Genomic DNA, 13,931 nt, shown 5'->3' with positions numbered 1-13,931 from the left:
GTTGGAATGCAGAAGCATCCGTTGTACTTTTGTTAATACTGTGATTATTCAACCCTCTTCTTTATTTATGCTAAACATACGCATAAACCATCACTTTTCAATGTTGTGTCTCCACCCGTCACTGGCGCAGGTAAACGCATTGAACAGCAGCTGTTGATCAGTACTACATTACCCGTCAGGTCGGGAAGTTAAGAATATCACATATGATTGCGATTGCAGAAGAACACTTTAGTAGGCAGGCTTCAGTTACTCAGAGTGGATTTTCTCCAACCTACTATGTTAATGTACATGCTGTTGTGAAATCTATTATAGGATCTTTACTATCCACAGTGATCAGTGCCTCGCCGTCCTGGCTTGCAGCACATCTTCTGAAATGTGAAACTGAGGTTTTGACTATCTGCTTTTTCATGTAAAGATCATGTGGTATTTGCCATGAGTGGAGACTGCCAGTTTCTGCCAATGTAGTCAAATGCCACTTTAATTTCGCTTTTTCTTGTGTCCCCTCTGCTTTCTTAATGCATCCTGGGATGGAAGCTCTCCCTGAATGCGGGTGTACTGCCTGCTCTCATATATTAACGTATTTCTGATAAAATCACAATGTATATTTGTTTCTTTTTTCTACGTGGTATTGAAATGATATTAAATAACTAGTTCAAGAGTCTGTCTTTATCTCAAGAGAAGCTTTGGTTTGTAGATAAATTTTAATCGCTCAAAATGTTTTAAATATTTTAATTAAGTTGACAGTTCCTCTGAGAGAGAAATTTTACTTACTTGGTGACTGAAGGGCTGAGATCACGAACTGTCCAAACTCATGAATGAAGTCTGTGTCGGCTGGGTATATAGTCAAAAGGACATGTCTTCTAGTTTACTCCAGTTGATGCCAGTTCCTGTTGATTAGCTTTGCTGTTATGGACACTATCATCATCAGTTGCTTTAATTCTGGAGCTTAGATGTAAAGCGCAAGCTCAACAGATGAGGACTGTTAGCCGTGTGAGGATTTTCAAAGTGTGAAGAGTTTTGTTGTCAGATTACGGGGTAGGATTCAACCACATTGTTCTTTTGATGGTTGGGATATAGAGATTACATTTTTGGGCTGACAAAGAAGTAAGATGTTAACATGTATTGTAAACTTATATCTAGGACCTTTCATCCTTGTCATCTTATTGTATCTGAGTATATATTATTATAAGGTAGGGAGATACCATTGTTTTTTCTGATGAGGAACTGAGACATAGAGAAAGTAAGAGCTAGGTATGTAGGGAAAAAGTAAACTATCTGATCTCAGGTGACTTTTAAAGATGCATGGGATTTCTGTAGCCGAATTTCTGCAAGAGTTGTGAAGACATGCTTCTGAAATTCCCTTATCCAACCTTAGTGGCAAAGTCATCTTTTGTGTGGTCCTTGTAAAAAGTGTCCCAAGGCATGGTTTTTCAGGGTGTAGCCTACAACACTCTAGATATTTCTACCTAGACAGTCCTAAAAGCTGCACAGTGTGTATTAATACTGGATATGTGTGGAGAAAATGCTCTCAAATTTAGCGGTAAATATCTTTTCACACCTGAATTCTGTTGCCAGCTTCACTTCATTCTCTGTACACAGAGTCTGCAAATATCGCAGCAGCCATCAGAGGTCTCCTTTCTCCTCACACAACTGAACCATTTCTGTGGGGCCCGCTGGCAGCACCACGTTGCGGCCAGGTATGGCAGGTGGAAAAAGTAGCTTTGCTGTTACAGCTTCTAGAAACCTGATTTTGCTTTGTTTTCTTTTTTCTCTGATATGAACATAGATATGTTAACACTAGGGAGTTTTGCCTAATAAAGCTTTAAAACTGACATCAATAGTCTGTTAAAGTGTGCATTGATTTTTCTTGTCCATTTTACTAAGATCATGAAATAATTGTTTCAGGATAGTGTTCTACAGAGAATGCACTTGACATCATGGACAGCTTAAGTGGTGATTTTAAAGTATGAAATCAGGAAACAACACTAGTTTGTAAAAAACAAAACCAAACAAACAAAAACACAAACCCACAAAAAAACACAAACAAAAAACCAAGTAACCAAAACAAAACCAAAACCAACCAAACAAAAAACCCCTTAAACATTCACAGTGAAACAAAATGATGAAAACCCCCTTAATTCAGATGATTTATAAATTATCCATATTTTCTGTAACTCCATAAAATTAAGTTAAAATAGAAGATATTTTAATACCCAGAGTGCAGTTCTAGTCTGTGTCTGGAGTGAATTTTGTTGGATTATAGATGGTTTGCAGTAGTCATTATCATTGGGTCCAAAGCACCGCTGAACATATTGGAAACTTTGGTTCTATTGATCGAATTTGGGAAGTATGTTTTTCTAAAGCTTCTTCTCACATCTCGATGCTTTTGTTGAGGATACAGTTGTGTGTTTTGGTAGTAAGAGTATCAGGATGAAATCACAAGGTCTGTCTTTCTCTTGTCTTTGTGAATTTATTTCTGTATGCATATTGAGGATACTTAAACATGCTATCCATACATTTCATGTCCTGTCAGCCTTATTTACAAGGTGTAGTCCCAGCGCAAGCATCTGTGAAATTCCCTCGCTGATACGTGGTTCTATGTTCTAGCTGTCTGATATGGTGAACAAGTACTTAGTGACTGATACTGTGTGGACTACTGGTAACCTGATTGCTTCTCCTCATTGATAAATATGCACTAATATTCCACCTGCGCTACAGATTTTTGTTTCCTTCCTCCTCGTCAGTCTCACAGTAGGGAGCAGTTGCATGCTTTACTTGCTGTCTTGCAATGTAAATGGTTTGGGAAAGTATCTTAGGACTTTTTGGCTAGACGAAATGTCTTCCCATTTTTTTTCAGTGTCTTCGCTTCAGCAGCAATGTACAGGAATTAATGAACAAAGATTCACAAAATAAGGCTAAAGTGAGGATAGGAGAAGAGAGAATTTGAAGTTGGAATGAACCTTTTGAGGAGGCTGGTGCTAAGGGTAGTTCAGAAGCAAAGTAATTTTGTCAGAAGTGCTCTATTTTGTTTCTTGGGCAAGGAGTTACTAAAATGAAACTCAACTAATACCCATTTATGGAATGAATCTGCAAATGAACTGGAGTGATTTATACAAGTTTTCAGACGTGATCTATAGCAGTTGTTTATTCTGCTTAGCCATGGAAGGGCAACAAAAGCTTCAAAATATTCTGGTTTTGCAAGTAACCCATATTTCTCAATAGTATTTAAACCGCTTTCTTTTGCTGCTTCAACTTCAAGGGCTAATGACACTTGATATACAATATTTTGATGCTTGTTTTTTGTCGAGTGGAAGAGGACTGACTGAAACTGGTCTTGTGGTACGTTTGTTTTTTTCCAGTCCATTCTAGCTTTCACTGAGCATTGAGATGGAAACAAAGATAGTTAGATCACAATGATCATCATCTTTCTTGTTTTTACATTGGGAAACACTGGGAGTTTGATATAAGTTACAAAAAGATTAGTCCACAACTGATGTTAAAATGAGGAGAAAGTGATCTTTGCAAAGAGCTTTTATTAAAATTGGTTTGAAACTTGTTTTATGACATCTCACTGTTTCCTTTGGAGTTAGGATGTTTTTAGGTTTTATTTCAAAAACTGTTTTTGTTGCACATGAAATTCCACTAAGAGAGATGATATGTTTTTGATAAAGACTTGTGAAATGTGCTTTGCCAAGTCCTTGCCAATTAACATACTTTGTCAGAAAATTAAGAAACCAGTTGACGTGTTCTGACTTGGGTCTGGTTGAGATCATACTCTTTTTAGCCAAACAGAATAAATTTCTTGCTCTAAATTTCTCCTGGTTTTTAGTAGGATGAAGCATGCATTCATCATACCCATTAGACTTTGTGGGTCTGATAACCTTTGTGGGATTGGAGCCTTGCTGTCCAACGGCTTTGGTTTCAGTGGTTGTCTTGATTATGACATAATTCTTATCCTTAGCTGGAAAATCTCATAGTTAAAAGAAATTTTATTGTAAATGTTAGCTTGCCAGTTTTCTTTGGTGATGAGGTACTCTTCTTGCAGTATTTTATTGCAGTTGATTCTCTGGAGATTGTGCATCAAGGTTAGACTATGTATACACACACACGTATATACCCACATGTACATATGTATATATAATTTTTTTCAAGTTGAAATAGATTATCTGCTTTTAATGAGTAAAATTTTCTCCATGCTTTATTTTTCGTTTGTTTCTGGAAGTACTTCTAGCTGTGCATCTGCTGGAGAAGAGAGGAAGGCTCTTAGAGAAGTCATTACATTTAAAATACATATAAGAACTGTATTTGAAAATATTTTCTTATAGTTTGTACACTGATCATGAGCATCACACAATACTGTCACGAAGAGGGTGAAATATAGGTGCTTTAGCTTTGGAGTCATCATCTGCTAGGATCTACGGCTGGTATGAAAAATAAAGCTATAATACAGCTTTATTTTGCTCTGTTGTTTTGTCAGACAGTACATGGTATAAACCGGGAAAGAGGTTTGTGGGTTTGAGGAGAGCTGGAGTGTGGGAAGTCAGAATTAATTTCTACTGTCCTGTATTATAGCTGATTGTGCTGAGATGTCTGGGGATTAGCCATATTAACTTACGCTTTTATTGTTCAAACTTGCAGAACATTTTGCCCTCCCCAATTCCTGGTTCAGTTTCCTGTCTTTCCTCATAAAAGGGAATAGTTTCTGTGCTCATAGCCTAGTCTATGCTGTTGTGAAAAATGGTTACATATTTTCAATACGACACGTACAGCCTCTGTCCGTGAAAACCGAGGCTAGCATATGATAGCTCTTACAAACTCCAACATATTGACCATCAAAAAGAGCCTCTGCTAGTTGAGCTGCTAAAATTAATAGCAGTCTGGACGAAACTTATGCATCCTTGGGACTGCTGTCTTGTCTGTTTTCTACGGTAATGTTGTCATTCTCCTTTTCTTTGAAGCTTCCTTGAACCGTCCCCCTCTCACAAATAGTTCCATATGGAGTCTGAAACACTGGCAGAAGTGCCCGGAGGCAGGTTGATAAGCAGCTCAGCTGCACAGCTACTGATCCAGCAGACTTGATGCTGCATCCTTATGCTTTCATGTTCTCTGCACCACAAACCAGCACCCAGGTAATAGCAAAGTTCTAGAAGCGGAGGGGCAAGAAATAGAATTAAATGTAATAGACCTGTATGGTGGAGAGTGAAAGTTGAAATTTTGTCTTGCTCCTGAAGAAGAGTGAAATAGGTAGAGGAAAAAAGCAAAACAAAACTTCGCCGGTATCTGCTTATCCCATGCCTTGTTATAGTTTCCCTCTCAACAGAGTTTTTCTAATGTTTTGCTTTGAAAGCCTGTTAATCTCTAGAAACATATTTCACCACTGTAGTTGATAATGTAAATGTCTTTAACTTGTGTGAAAGTCTTCCTCAACTTACATCTGAGCCTCTGTGCCTTTTTTCCCTTCTTTTTGTGAGATGAATCTGTCTATCTGAATATACAGACACTTTGTAAATGTTTTTTCTCACTAACTGTCAACATACTTGGAAGTTTTTTAACACAGGTTGGCTCGTTAAGGCATAGGCTCAGAATATGAAAGTACTATGCAATGGGAATAGAAGAGTTATTCCTCTGTTTATTTAGCCATTCTTACTCAACGGATTTTAGGTAAGGAGTTTATTTTCAAAAGGAGGCTTTGTGTGCCGGCTCCTTTTTGACTTTGTAACATTCCCCACCTCCCAAAAATAAAACTTTTGAATTAATACCTAGTCTGGAAGACTGGGTGACTTTGTGTGCTCTAATGGTACAAGAATGAAGAGCTAGTGTTCTTGAGTGTAGGAATTCTTTTCATCCTGGTTTCCTAGGGAAACGAGGATATGATCGCATACAACGTGCATGCTGATTTCTCTTCTGATTTCTGTAACTGCCCAATTTCAGTCAAACTTAGAGAGAGGCAGAGATGTTGGAGATAAAAAAATTCCATAAAATTAGGTAGCTGCGTAGAAGGTAAGCACCCCAGAACAGCACGGCTTTTTAAGGGAAAATTTGCAGCTCAAGCTAACAGTAATAGAAAAAAAACCTTGCAGTTACCTCTTATGAATGATTCTGCTTTGGGAAAGGTTTCATTTGGAACTGGCACATCTTAGGCCAAAGAAATTCAGGTACAGCATGACCGAATGTTAAAGTGACAAATGAAATTCAGTGTACAAAGAAAGGGGTATATATGCAATTTAAAACAGCCTTCTCGTAGGCAGTTACGGCCTCTCAGCTAGCTGCTGTCACTTGGAAAAGAGTTCTTAGAGCTGTAATAAATAGTTATGTGAAAATATAAATTCCATGGTCAGTTATGGTCAAAAAAAGTAATGTAAAGAATTTTTAGAAAAGAGGTGGAGAACAAAATACTATGCCACTGCATAAATCTGTTGTATGTCTGCACCCTGAATACAGTCCATAGTTACGGTTCTCCCATCTTAAAAAGGATGTAATAGAACAAGAGTGAGCAAAAGTTTCATGAGAAGAGTGATTAAATAACCTAACACTCTTCACCTTGAAAGTGAATGATTGGGGATAAGATTGAGGAGCAAGAATATAATACAGAACTATAAGATAAGAAGGTCATGAAGAAAGTGGATGGATATGACTGTCCATTGTTTGATACAAATTCATTTGATGCTTCCTAGGACTTAGATTATTGGGAATCTGGTCTAAAAAAATAAAAAAGGAGATATCTTTTCCCAGAGCTAGTAGGTAGTCTGTGGGACTCACTGCTTCAGCATTTTGTGTGAGTGAAGGCGTTTTGTTGGCATTTTGTCTCTTCATTCACAGAAGAAATGCAGAGGAGGAAAATCTGTCAGAGATGAATGCAAAGATACATCCTCTGGCTTAGAATTTCCTGAGTTGCAGACTTCCGGAAGCTGGAGAGTACTTTGGGGAAGTGGTGGCTTATGCTTGCTGTGTCTGTGGGAAGGAGTACCTGGGGTACCTGCTGCGGGCCGTTGTCAGAGGGAGAATACAGGAGCAGAAGGCCATTTGGTCAGACCTGGTGCGGTCGTGGTGATGCAACTTCAGGACTCAGGTTTGCAGGAGACCTTGGTATTACAACGCCTTGGGGAATAACCTTGTCAGATCATCACTGGTTTTTTTAAATGCATCTTAACTTCACTGGCTGCCAAACACTTCAGTGAGACAATACTGACTGTGATGTATAGTGTTTCCTCCTTTGTATGAATGGATAATTCACTTTCCTGAAGCCCCACAAGGTACTCTCTCAAACAGCAGCCACGCAACATTCTTGATTTTTATTAATTAAAGTTTCAGATAGTCTGTCTCTTCAGCCCGTGTGGACAATTAAAAGCTAAAAAGGGATGTAAATTCAGTTTAAAAGATGTGGATAGAAAACATGTAGTTTGCAACGTTTGTTCCCGCAGTCGGAATACCTGGACAAGCTATTGTGTTTTTTCTAGCACACATCCCATGTGCCTCAGCCCTGACCTGAAGAAAAGTTCAGACTCCGGGTCAAACAGAGCTGAAGACACATGCATAAATCAAGGACTTGTTTTAGTGCCACGTTAAAACAACATGAGTGGCTGGCTTTTCTGACCCCTCCTCCCTTTCATTTAATGTGCTTCTTTGGCTCTTCTTTAAAGAGGGCTCTGTAGAGTAATTCCAACTCTTATCAGCTTGCTGACAGCTATATGAGCCTTTCTGCTGGCTCCAGGCAATCGCTGCCGGCGTGTGAAACATCCCGTTCTTCCAGTGCAACGGTCCTGGATAGAGTTAAAGCAAATGGGTGGTGGAGTTTTCCTGTGGGTGGTGCAGCTCACATAAGAGATGGGATTTAGTTCTTGTTAGCCAATTAAACAGAACTTCGTTTCAATATCTGGACACTGGAAGCTCTTTGAGCATAGGTAGGTTTTTACAAGTCCTTTTAAGGAGAGTATTCAACTTCCAGCCGCAGTTCTTTGCTTGACAGGGGACAGCTTCTGTCTCGCGGTTCTTTAGACTCATCATTATCGAATTGAAACGAACTTTCATCTGTCTGCCATTTGTAGCATTTTAAGGAGTGCGATCGGAGAGGCTAACCCTGCTTTAATCCTCCCAGAGTGCTTCAGTGGAGCTCCGGGTCCCCCATAAATGTCAGGCCTGGACAATTTGCCATCTTATCAGATGCAGTGAAGTTAGTTCCAGCCCTCTCACCCCTCCCCCAGAGGAAAGATTTGTTGCTGCAAACAGCAAAGGAAAGAGAAAACTTTTTCCTGGCTTACTGCCAGGATCACCAGGGGAGTTGTAGAATCCTTGGCATTTATATATGAGACTTTCATCGCTCCCCCTTCCCCTCTTCATTTGTTGCGGGAGAGTATCCTTATCCTAGATTTTTTTTTTCCTGTTGTCTGTCCTGCCCTGTTGCTTTCCAGAATGAAGAAAACTGTTTTCATGCTTGTTGCGTTGCAGAGTGGTCTTCGTGGCATCTCTGAGAAAGCGCTCAAAAATTTGAGAGCAATCAGTACCTCAATGAATAATTTTTATTGGATGCAGTTGTGCTGCCTTTGTATCTAGGTTTGCAGCCTCTAAACAACAAAAGGTTAAACTTCAACTGTAAGAGGGAAATTATGCTATTTTAAGGCAATGTTATTTTTTGGGTTTTAAGATTAGATTTTAAGAGTCTGTATTTTAAGAGTCTGTATGTTGTTGCAAAGTGGACTTTGAGTACTTACCCTTTGCAGATTGCTATACACAGCTTGGATAGACTACAGATAAACCCACATGATCCAGAAATTGGAAAGGCATGTACTTCTTTTAGAAAGAATATTTGAAAATTTTCTGTATCATGCACATGAAGCAGTTAGCTGCAGATAAATGGATTATTAAGCATCTCTCCTGGCCAACTCATTCTTTGTTACTCTGTGCTGTCTCTCTTCTGCTGCTGCTTAGTCTGTACCACATCACATTTCTTCATCAAATTCACTTGCTCCACTTACCCCTTTATTATTGAAAGTGTTACAACTTTAGCATTTACCGATGTGGTATAAATACATTGCATTGCTGTAGTAATTTGCCTGTAAGTATATGAAATAGTAGTAGTAAATACACCTTGGTCTTGTATCCATTTTACTGATGAGTGGATAGAGGCATAAGTAACTTGTACAAGGTCAAATCATAATATTTCTAATGAAATTTAGAAGTCCTGGGTCCTGTTTTAATGACTAAATCAAATGTATCTTAAAAAACAGTAGGAACATTTGGCTTTCAAGTTACAAAGGTTTTACATGTTCTATGGAAACGATTTGCTGCCAGATAATCTTTAGATGGCTTTTCCTTTAATCTTTGTAAATTCTGCAGATATATCTAACAGTTTCTTAGATGTGTGTATATAGGAAAATTATGTATCTTTGTTACAAATGGAAAAGTGGGCTGTGCTAGGAATATACTGTAATGCCTTTTGGCATCTAATGGTATAACTTGTATCTGGGGGTTGACTCCTTCCTTTCCCCTCTGCTCCTCTTTTTTTGTTTTTCTCCTTTTTCCATTAGCTGACAATTTTGAATGCTCTTTAGAAATGAAGATGGCACCTGGCATTAGTTGTCTTTGAATACATATTCTATCCTGGTGGCTTAAATCTGTACAGATGCTCTGAAGAGGATTACAGAAGGCGTGCATATTCCAGGATGCTAATAGTGGAGTAGGGAATCCTGGATAGAAGCTGTTAGATTACAGTTAAGCTTAAGAAATAGTTTCCTGCAGCCGGACTCAGCTGGTAATGGAATTCTAGTCCCAGGGGGTCCACATACTACTTCATCTCAATTCCCCCCCACAGCACAGTCTACCATAAAATGCTTCCCAACACTGTAGCAAACAAAAGCAAAAAATATCAATGGTGCCTGTTGAGGCATTGGGAAAAACGTTCCTGATCCTGAATCCGGTGATTAGGTTAAGCCGGAGCATGAATGCAACATCCGTTAACCAACTGTCTGCAGCGCTTCAGTAAGCTAGCAGCACCAAGGCCAGGCTCTGCGCGCTTTTCCTCTCACCACTCGTTTTGGTTTTGATCTGTTGCTACCTGTGTTTAGCAGCCAGTGCTTCAGGGAATCTCCTGAGACGTGAGTTCCATCTATGGCAGAGGCCATGTTATATATGTATCGATGGGAGAGGGAAAACAACTCCTTCCTCACGTTTTTAATTGTTCAGGTGAAACAAAAGATTAATACAGAATAAATATGCGAAGGCTGGTCGGTGATGTACTTTCCATCTTTTTTGGGGTAGCAAGGACTTCTGTAATAAGGTTTAATGTTTATCTTTGAGATTACTTTTCTCTTTTTTACAAAATTTGGCTTCATGCAGTAAAGAATATGCCTCTTTAGCATGCTATTGCAGATGTTTGCCAAGAAGAAATAAATAACTCTTCTTGATGTCTATCAATTATTTTGTCCATGTAGAATTATTTTCAATCCTGTTCTCTTGCAGTGTGACCACCACATAGTATTATCACAACCAGCAATTATTAATCACCTTATCTATTTCAGCAGACAGCCATACAGCCATGCACAGCTTGAGTCATGAAGGACGAGGTATTTTTACGTAGCTTGAGCTAAGATCAGTTATTTTTAAGGTGTGGAGGAAAAAAGCAGCACCATGTCCTAAACTGAATTTTTCCTGTAGATATGGAAAAAACCCCACCCCATGACTGCCAGCCCTTCAGCTTTTATCCTTCTAGAATTCAGTAAGATACATCTGTATTCAGGCAATGCTGGCAGTAATGTCTGTGGTTAAAGTTGTCCAATGTTGAGAACTGTGTGTGTGTGCGGGTATGTGTATGTTTATGCTTATATAAAATAGAACTATATAGCTTACAGGAAACTGAGCAAAACATGTCTGCATCAAAAGGACAAGTTCTTCCTGGTATAGAGCTTAAGCTCTGAAATTGAGGTATGTGCTGATTTTTGACTGCTGTAATATGGTGGTAACCCTACCTAGATTATTTTTTTCCTTGCTTCAAAAAGCTGTCCTTTCATGTGTGTGATTGGCACTGGGCTTGCTTTGTGTTTAGCTTCTCTAATCAAGGGAATTTAAGCTTCTATTCTCCCAGCATTAGTACAGCAGTCATGGGAAATCTCAAACAAGACAGATCTTGTTGCAGCAGTTGACACAAATAAAAGCCGTTGTGCTTTTATTTATTTATTTTTGATGCTGGATGCTGATTAAAAGTTTCCAAGCATCCTTTAGCCACGTTATAAAGCCAACCAGCAGAGAGCAGGGCAGCTGCTGCGGAGGGGAGATGCTGGTGGACATAGGACAAGATCGCAGTGGGAAGCATCAGTGTGTGTAACTCAGAAAGCTGGGAAAGGTGTAAACAGATCCCCAATTTATCTGTAGAGTGGGCTCTCCAAACACTGTTTTATTGGCCAGTGGCTCCTGCTTTACTAACCTCTAACCTCTGCAATGCTCAGAGGTGCTGCCCACCAGCCAGCCTTGTCTTTGAACCCCCCTTGGCTCCTGCCACCTCAAAGGCTTGCAGTCAGATTCCTGTGTTTTGCTTGGGACCTCACCTCTCAGCAGGACGCCTGCAGCGGGGAAAACCGATCTACCCTGAGAACATAGACATATTTGAAGGCGATACCCCTGGGACTAGAAACCTATTGCTTTCAGTTTCAGGAGCTGTCCATCATTTGTCAAGAAATGTGGTTAAACAGTCCCCCCACCCCCCGACTTGTGGTCATATAGTAGTTGAATCTTCCCTGCAAATTACATACACATCCTTGTTTTCTATTATTTTCTGGACTTCTGTTGAATCAATGATAGTGTAAGTCTAGCTCACTGTAGGTCTGGTTTCATGTGGTTAACAGGGAGTGTGCAAAGGACCAACTTGTCATAAAAAAGATGATACAGATCCAAGTAATTTTGATTACTCCTCAGGTTAGGTGTGCCTGCCCCTTCACAGTAGCAGCCTGGTGAAACTGGAGTAATTAGGGAGCCCTGCAAACTCCTGGAAGCTGGAAGGAAGGAGAGTGGGGTATTTTTTGTGTCTTTCCATCATTATCAATGATGATTGTGTAGATATGACTATCTGGAAGCCAGAGCAGGATCTATATTACGCTTACAGCTGTGTTATTTCTGTGGTGTCAACACATGCCATTTGCCTGTAAATAGGAAGATAGAACTGAAAGCTCTTTGGGAGCAAAGGGAATTCAGTAAATGGGAGCCATTTTTACATTACATGTTTTTAAAGCTCTAAGTGCTTTATGAAACTACGCTTTTTTTCTCATCCTGCTCCTTTCTTTGCTGGCTCTGTCTCCGTGCTTTGCGACAGTATTCCCAGCCACAGCTGAGAATGAAGTGGTTCCTTGCTGCTCGTAGTGCTGATACCTATTTGTTGGCTCTGTAACTGAAATGTATTTTGGCAGTGGATTTGTAGGGTGCCAGGGCAGTAAGTCAGGCTTCCTGGCTGGTGCAATGTTGCCTTCTGCAACAGAGTTGTGAAGCTGACACACTCATTAATCAAAGAAGCAAGTTAGAGGTGCAGAAATATATGGAGGGAGGGGAGAATGCCAGTGCTAAGCGGTATTTTTATTTAGTCAAGTCTTGTGTTCTTGTTATTTTTAAAACTAAGTTACGATCACTAGGACGAGAAATAGTAGGAATCTGTATTTTAGGGGTCAAGATAATGCAGGATTTCAAAACCATATAAAATGTTACTGTTTCATGAGAGAGAATGACAACTGTTCTGTTAAAAATAGCTGTTTCTGTGTCATATATTTGAGCCAGATTTTAAGCAGAACAAAGCTCTTGTTCATAACAGAAGACGAAAATCTTAAAAAAAAAAAAACAAACAAAAAACACCCCAAAACAAACATAAAAATCAAAACCCCAACAAATTATCTGAACGTATGGAAGCAAGGCTCAAAGTGTTAACTTTAACAGATATGTTTCAAAGAACCGTTCTCATATATGCATAGTATGTGTTCTTGTATGTATGGGTTACTATAACGGATACAAGTGATTCTTTTCAAAGCACCAAAGAGGAGAATCTGAGGAAGACTGCAGTGCAAGAAGCTTAAGATTAATATCTGACCTTGCGCTAACATTTTCCTTTACCCTTAGCTCTTACGAGTTGGCGTTTGTCAAGTAGTTTACAGCAATAAAACTGAGAGCCAGTAGAAGTGAGTTACTCCCAAGCGGCTGGTATCTGAAGAGTAAGACTAGCATTTCGAACTCTGACCTCTGTCCCCTTATGAATCAGCGGCTTCAAAATGAAAAAGAAAAAAAAAAAAAAGAAATTTGGATAGTGGAAAGATGTAGTTTTCACTCTCAGTTGTATCTGAAGTAGGCAAATGTGCTTGTTTCATGGCTGAAGTATGCAGTGGAGAATATTGAGCCAGGTGATTAAATCTACCTACTGCTTTATTTTTGAAGAGGTATTTTTTGAGACTGAATTACAATAAAAAACAGCACTATAAAATGTCTATCTAGAATCTCTTTCTTAAAATGTAGGGTTGTAATGATACAAATTACTGTTTTGCTTGCTCATCCTGCAGAAGTGTCTTGTAATTAAGGAACATTGCTCTATAGGCCACTCATATAAGTTGTATAAGTTAAATACATGAATGTTTTCAGGGCTTTACTTGGGAATCATGCATAGCTCAGAAACAAGAGTTGAAAGATGGAATGAAAATTCAGAAACGATGTTAAAAGAACATTGTTGTGTTCCATTAGAAGCAAACCTTAGCTAAACTGGAAACACCTGCATTGTTCTACTGCTAATTCCTCCTCTTCCTTTCTGGAGAAAATTCTGGTTTGAGCTTTGGGAAAACCCAGTGTTGAATTATGGATTAGTCTTTATCTGAAGTGATCAGACACCCCCAGAAGTGCAATTCCTTGCTACGCCCATTTTTTAGCCTTAAAAGTGGCATGCTGATGTTACGAGCACTCTTTATACAATGCCT

General features: G+C 39.2%; 1 protein-coding gene across 1 annotated transcript in view; it reads left to right on the top strand.

Moving 5' to 3' along the window:
• Positions 1-13,931, top strand: part of EXT2 (exostosin glycosyltransferase 2) — an 80,530-nt gene that overhangs the window by 13,830 nt on the left and 52,769 nt on the right. The window lies entirely within an intron of this gene.

The sequence above is a fragment of the Gavia stellata genome, chromosome 7, assembly GCF_030936135.1.
Source record: "Gavia stellata isolate bGavSte3 chromosome 7, bGavSte3.hap2, whole genome shotgun sequence".
Lineage (NCBI taxonomy): Eukaryota > Metazoa > Chordata > Aves > Gaviiformes > Gaviidae > Gavia > Gavia stellata.
This window is presented reverse-complemented; position numbering and strand designations above follow the sequence as displayed.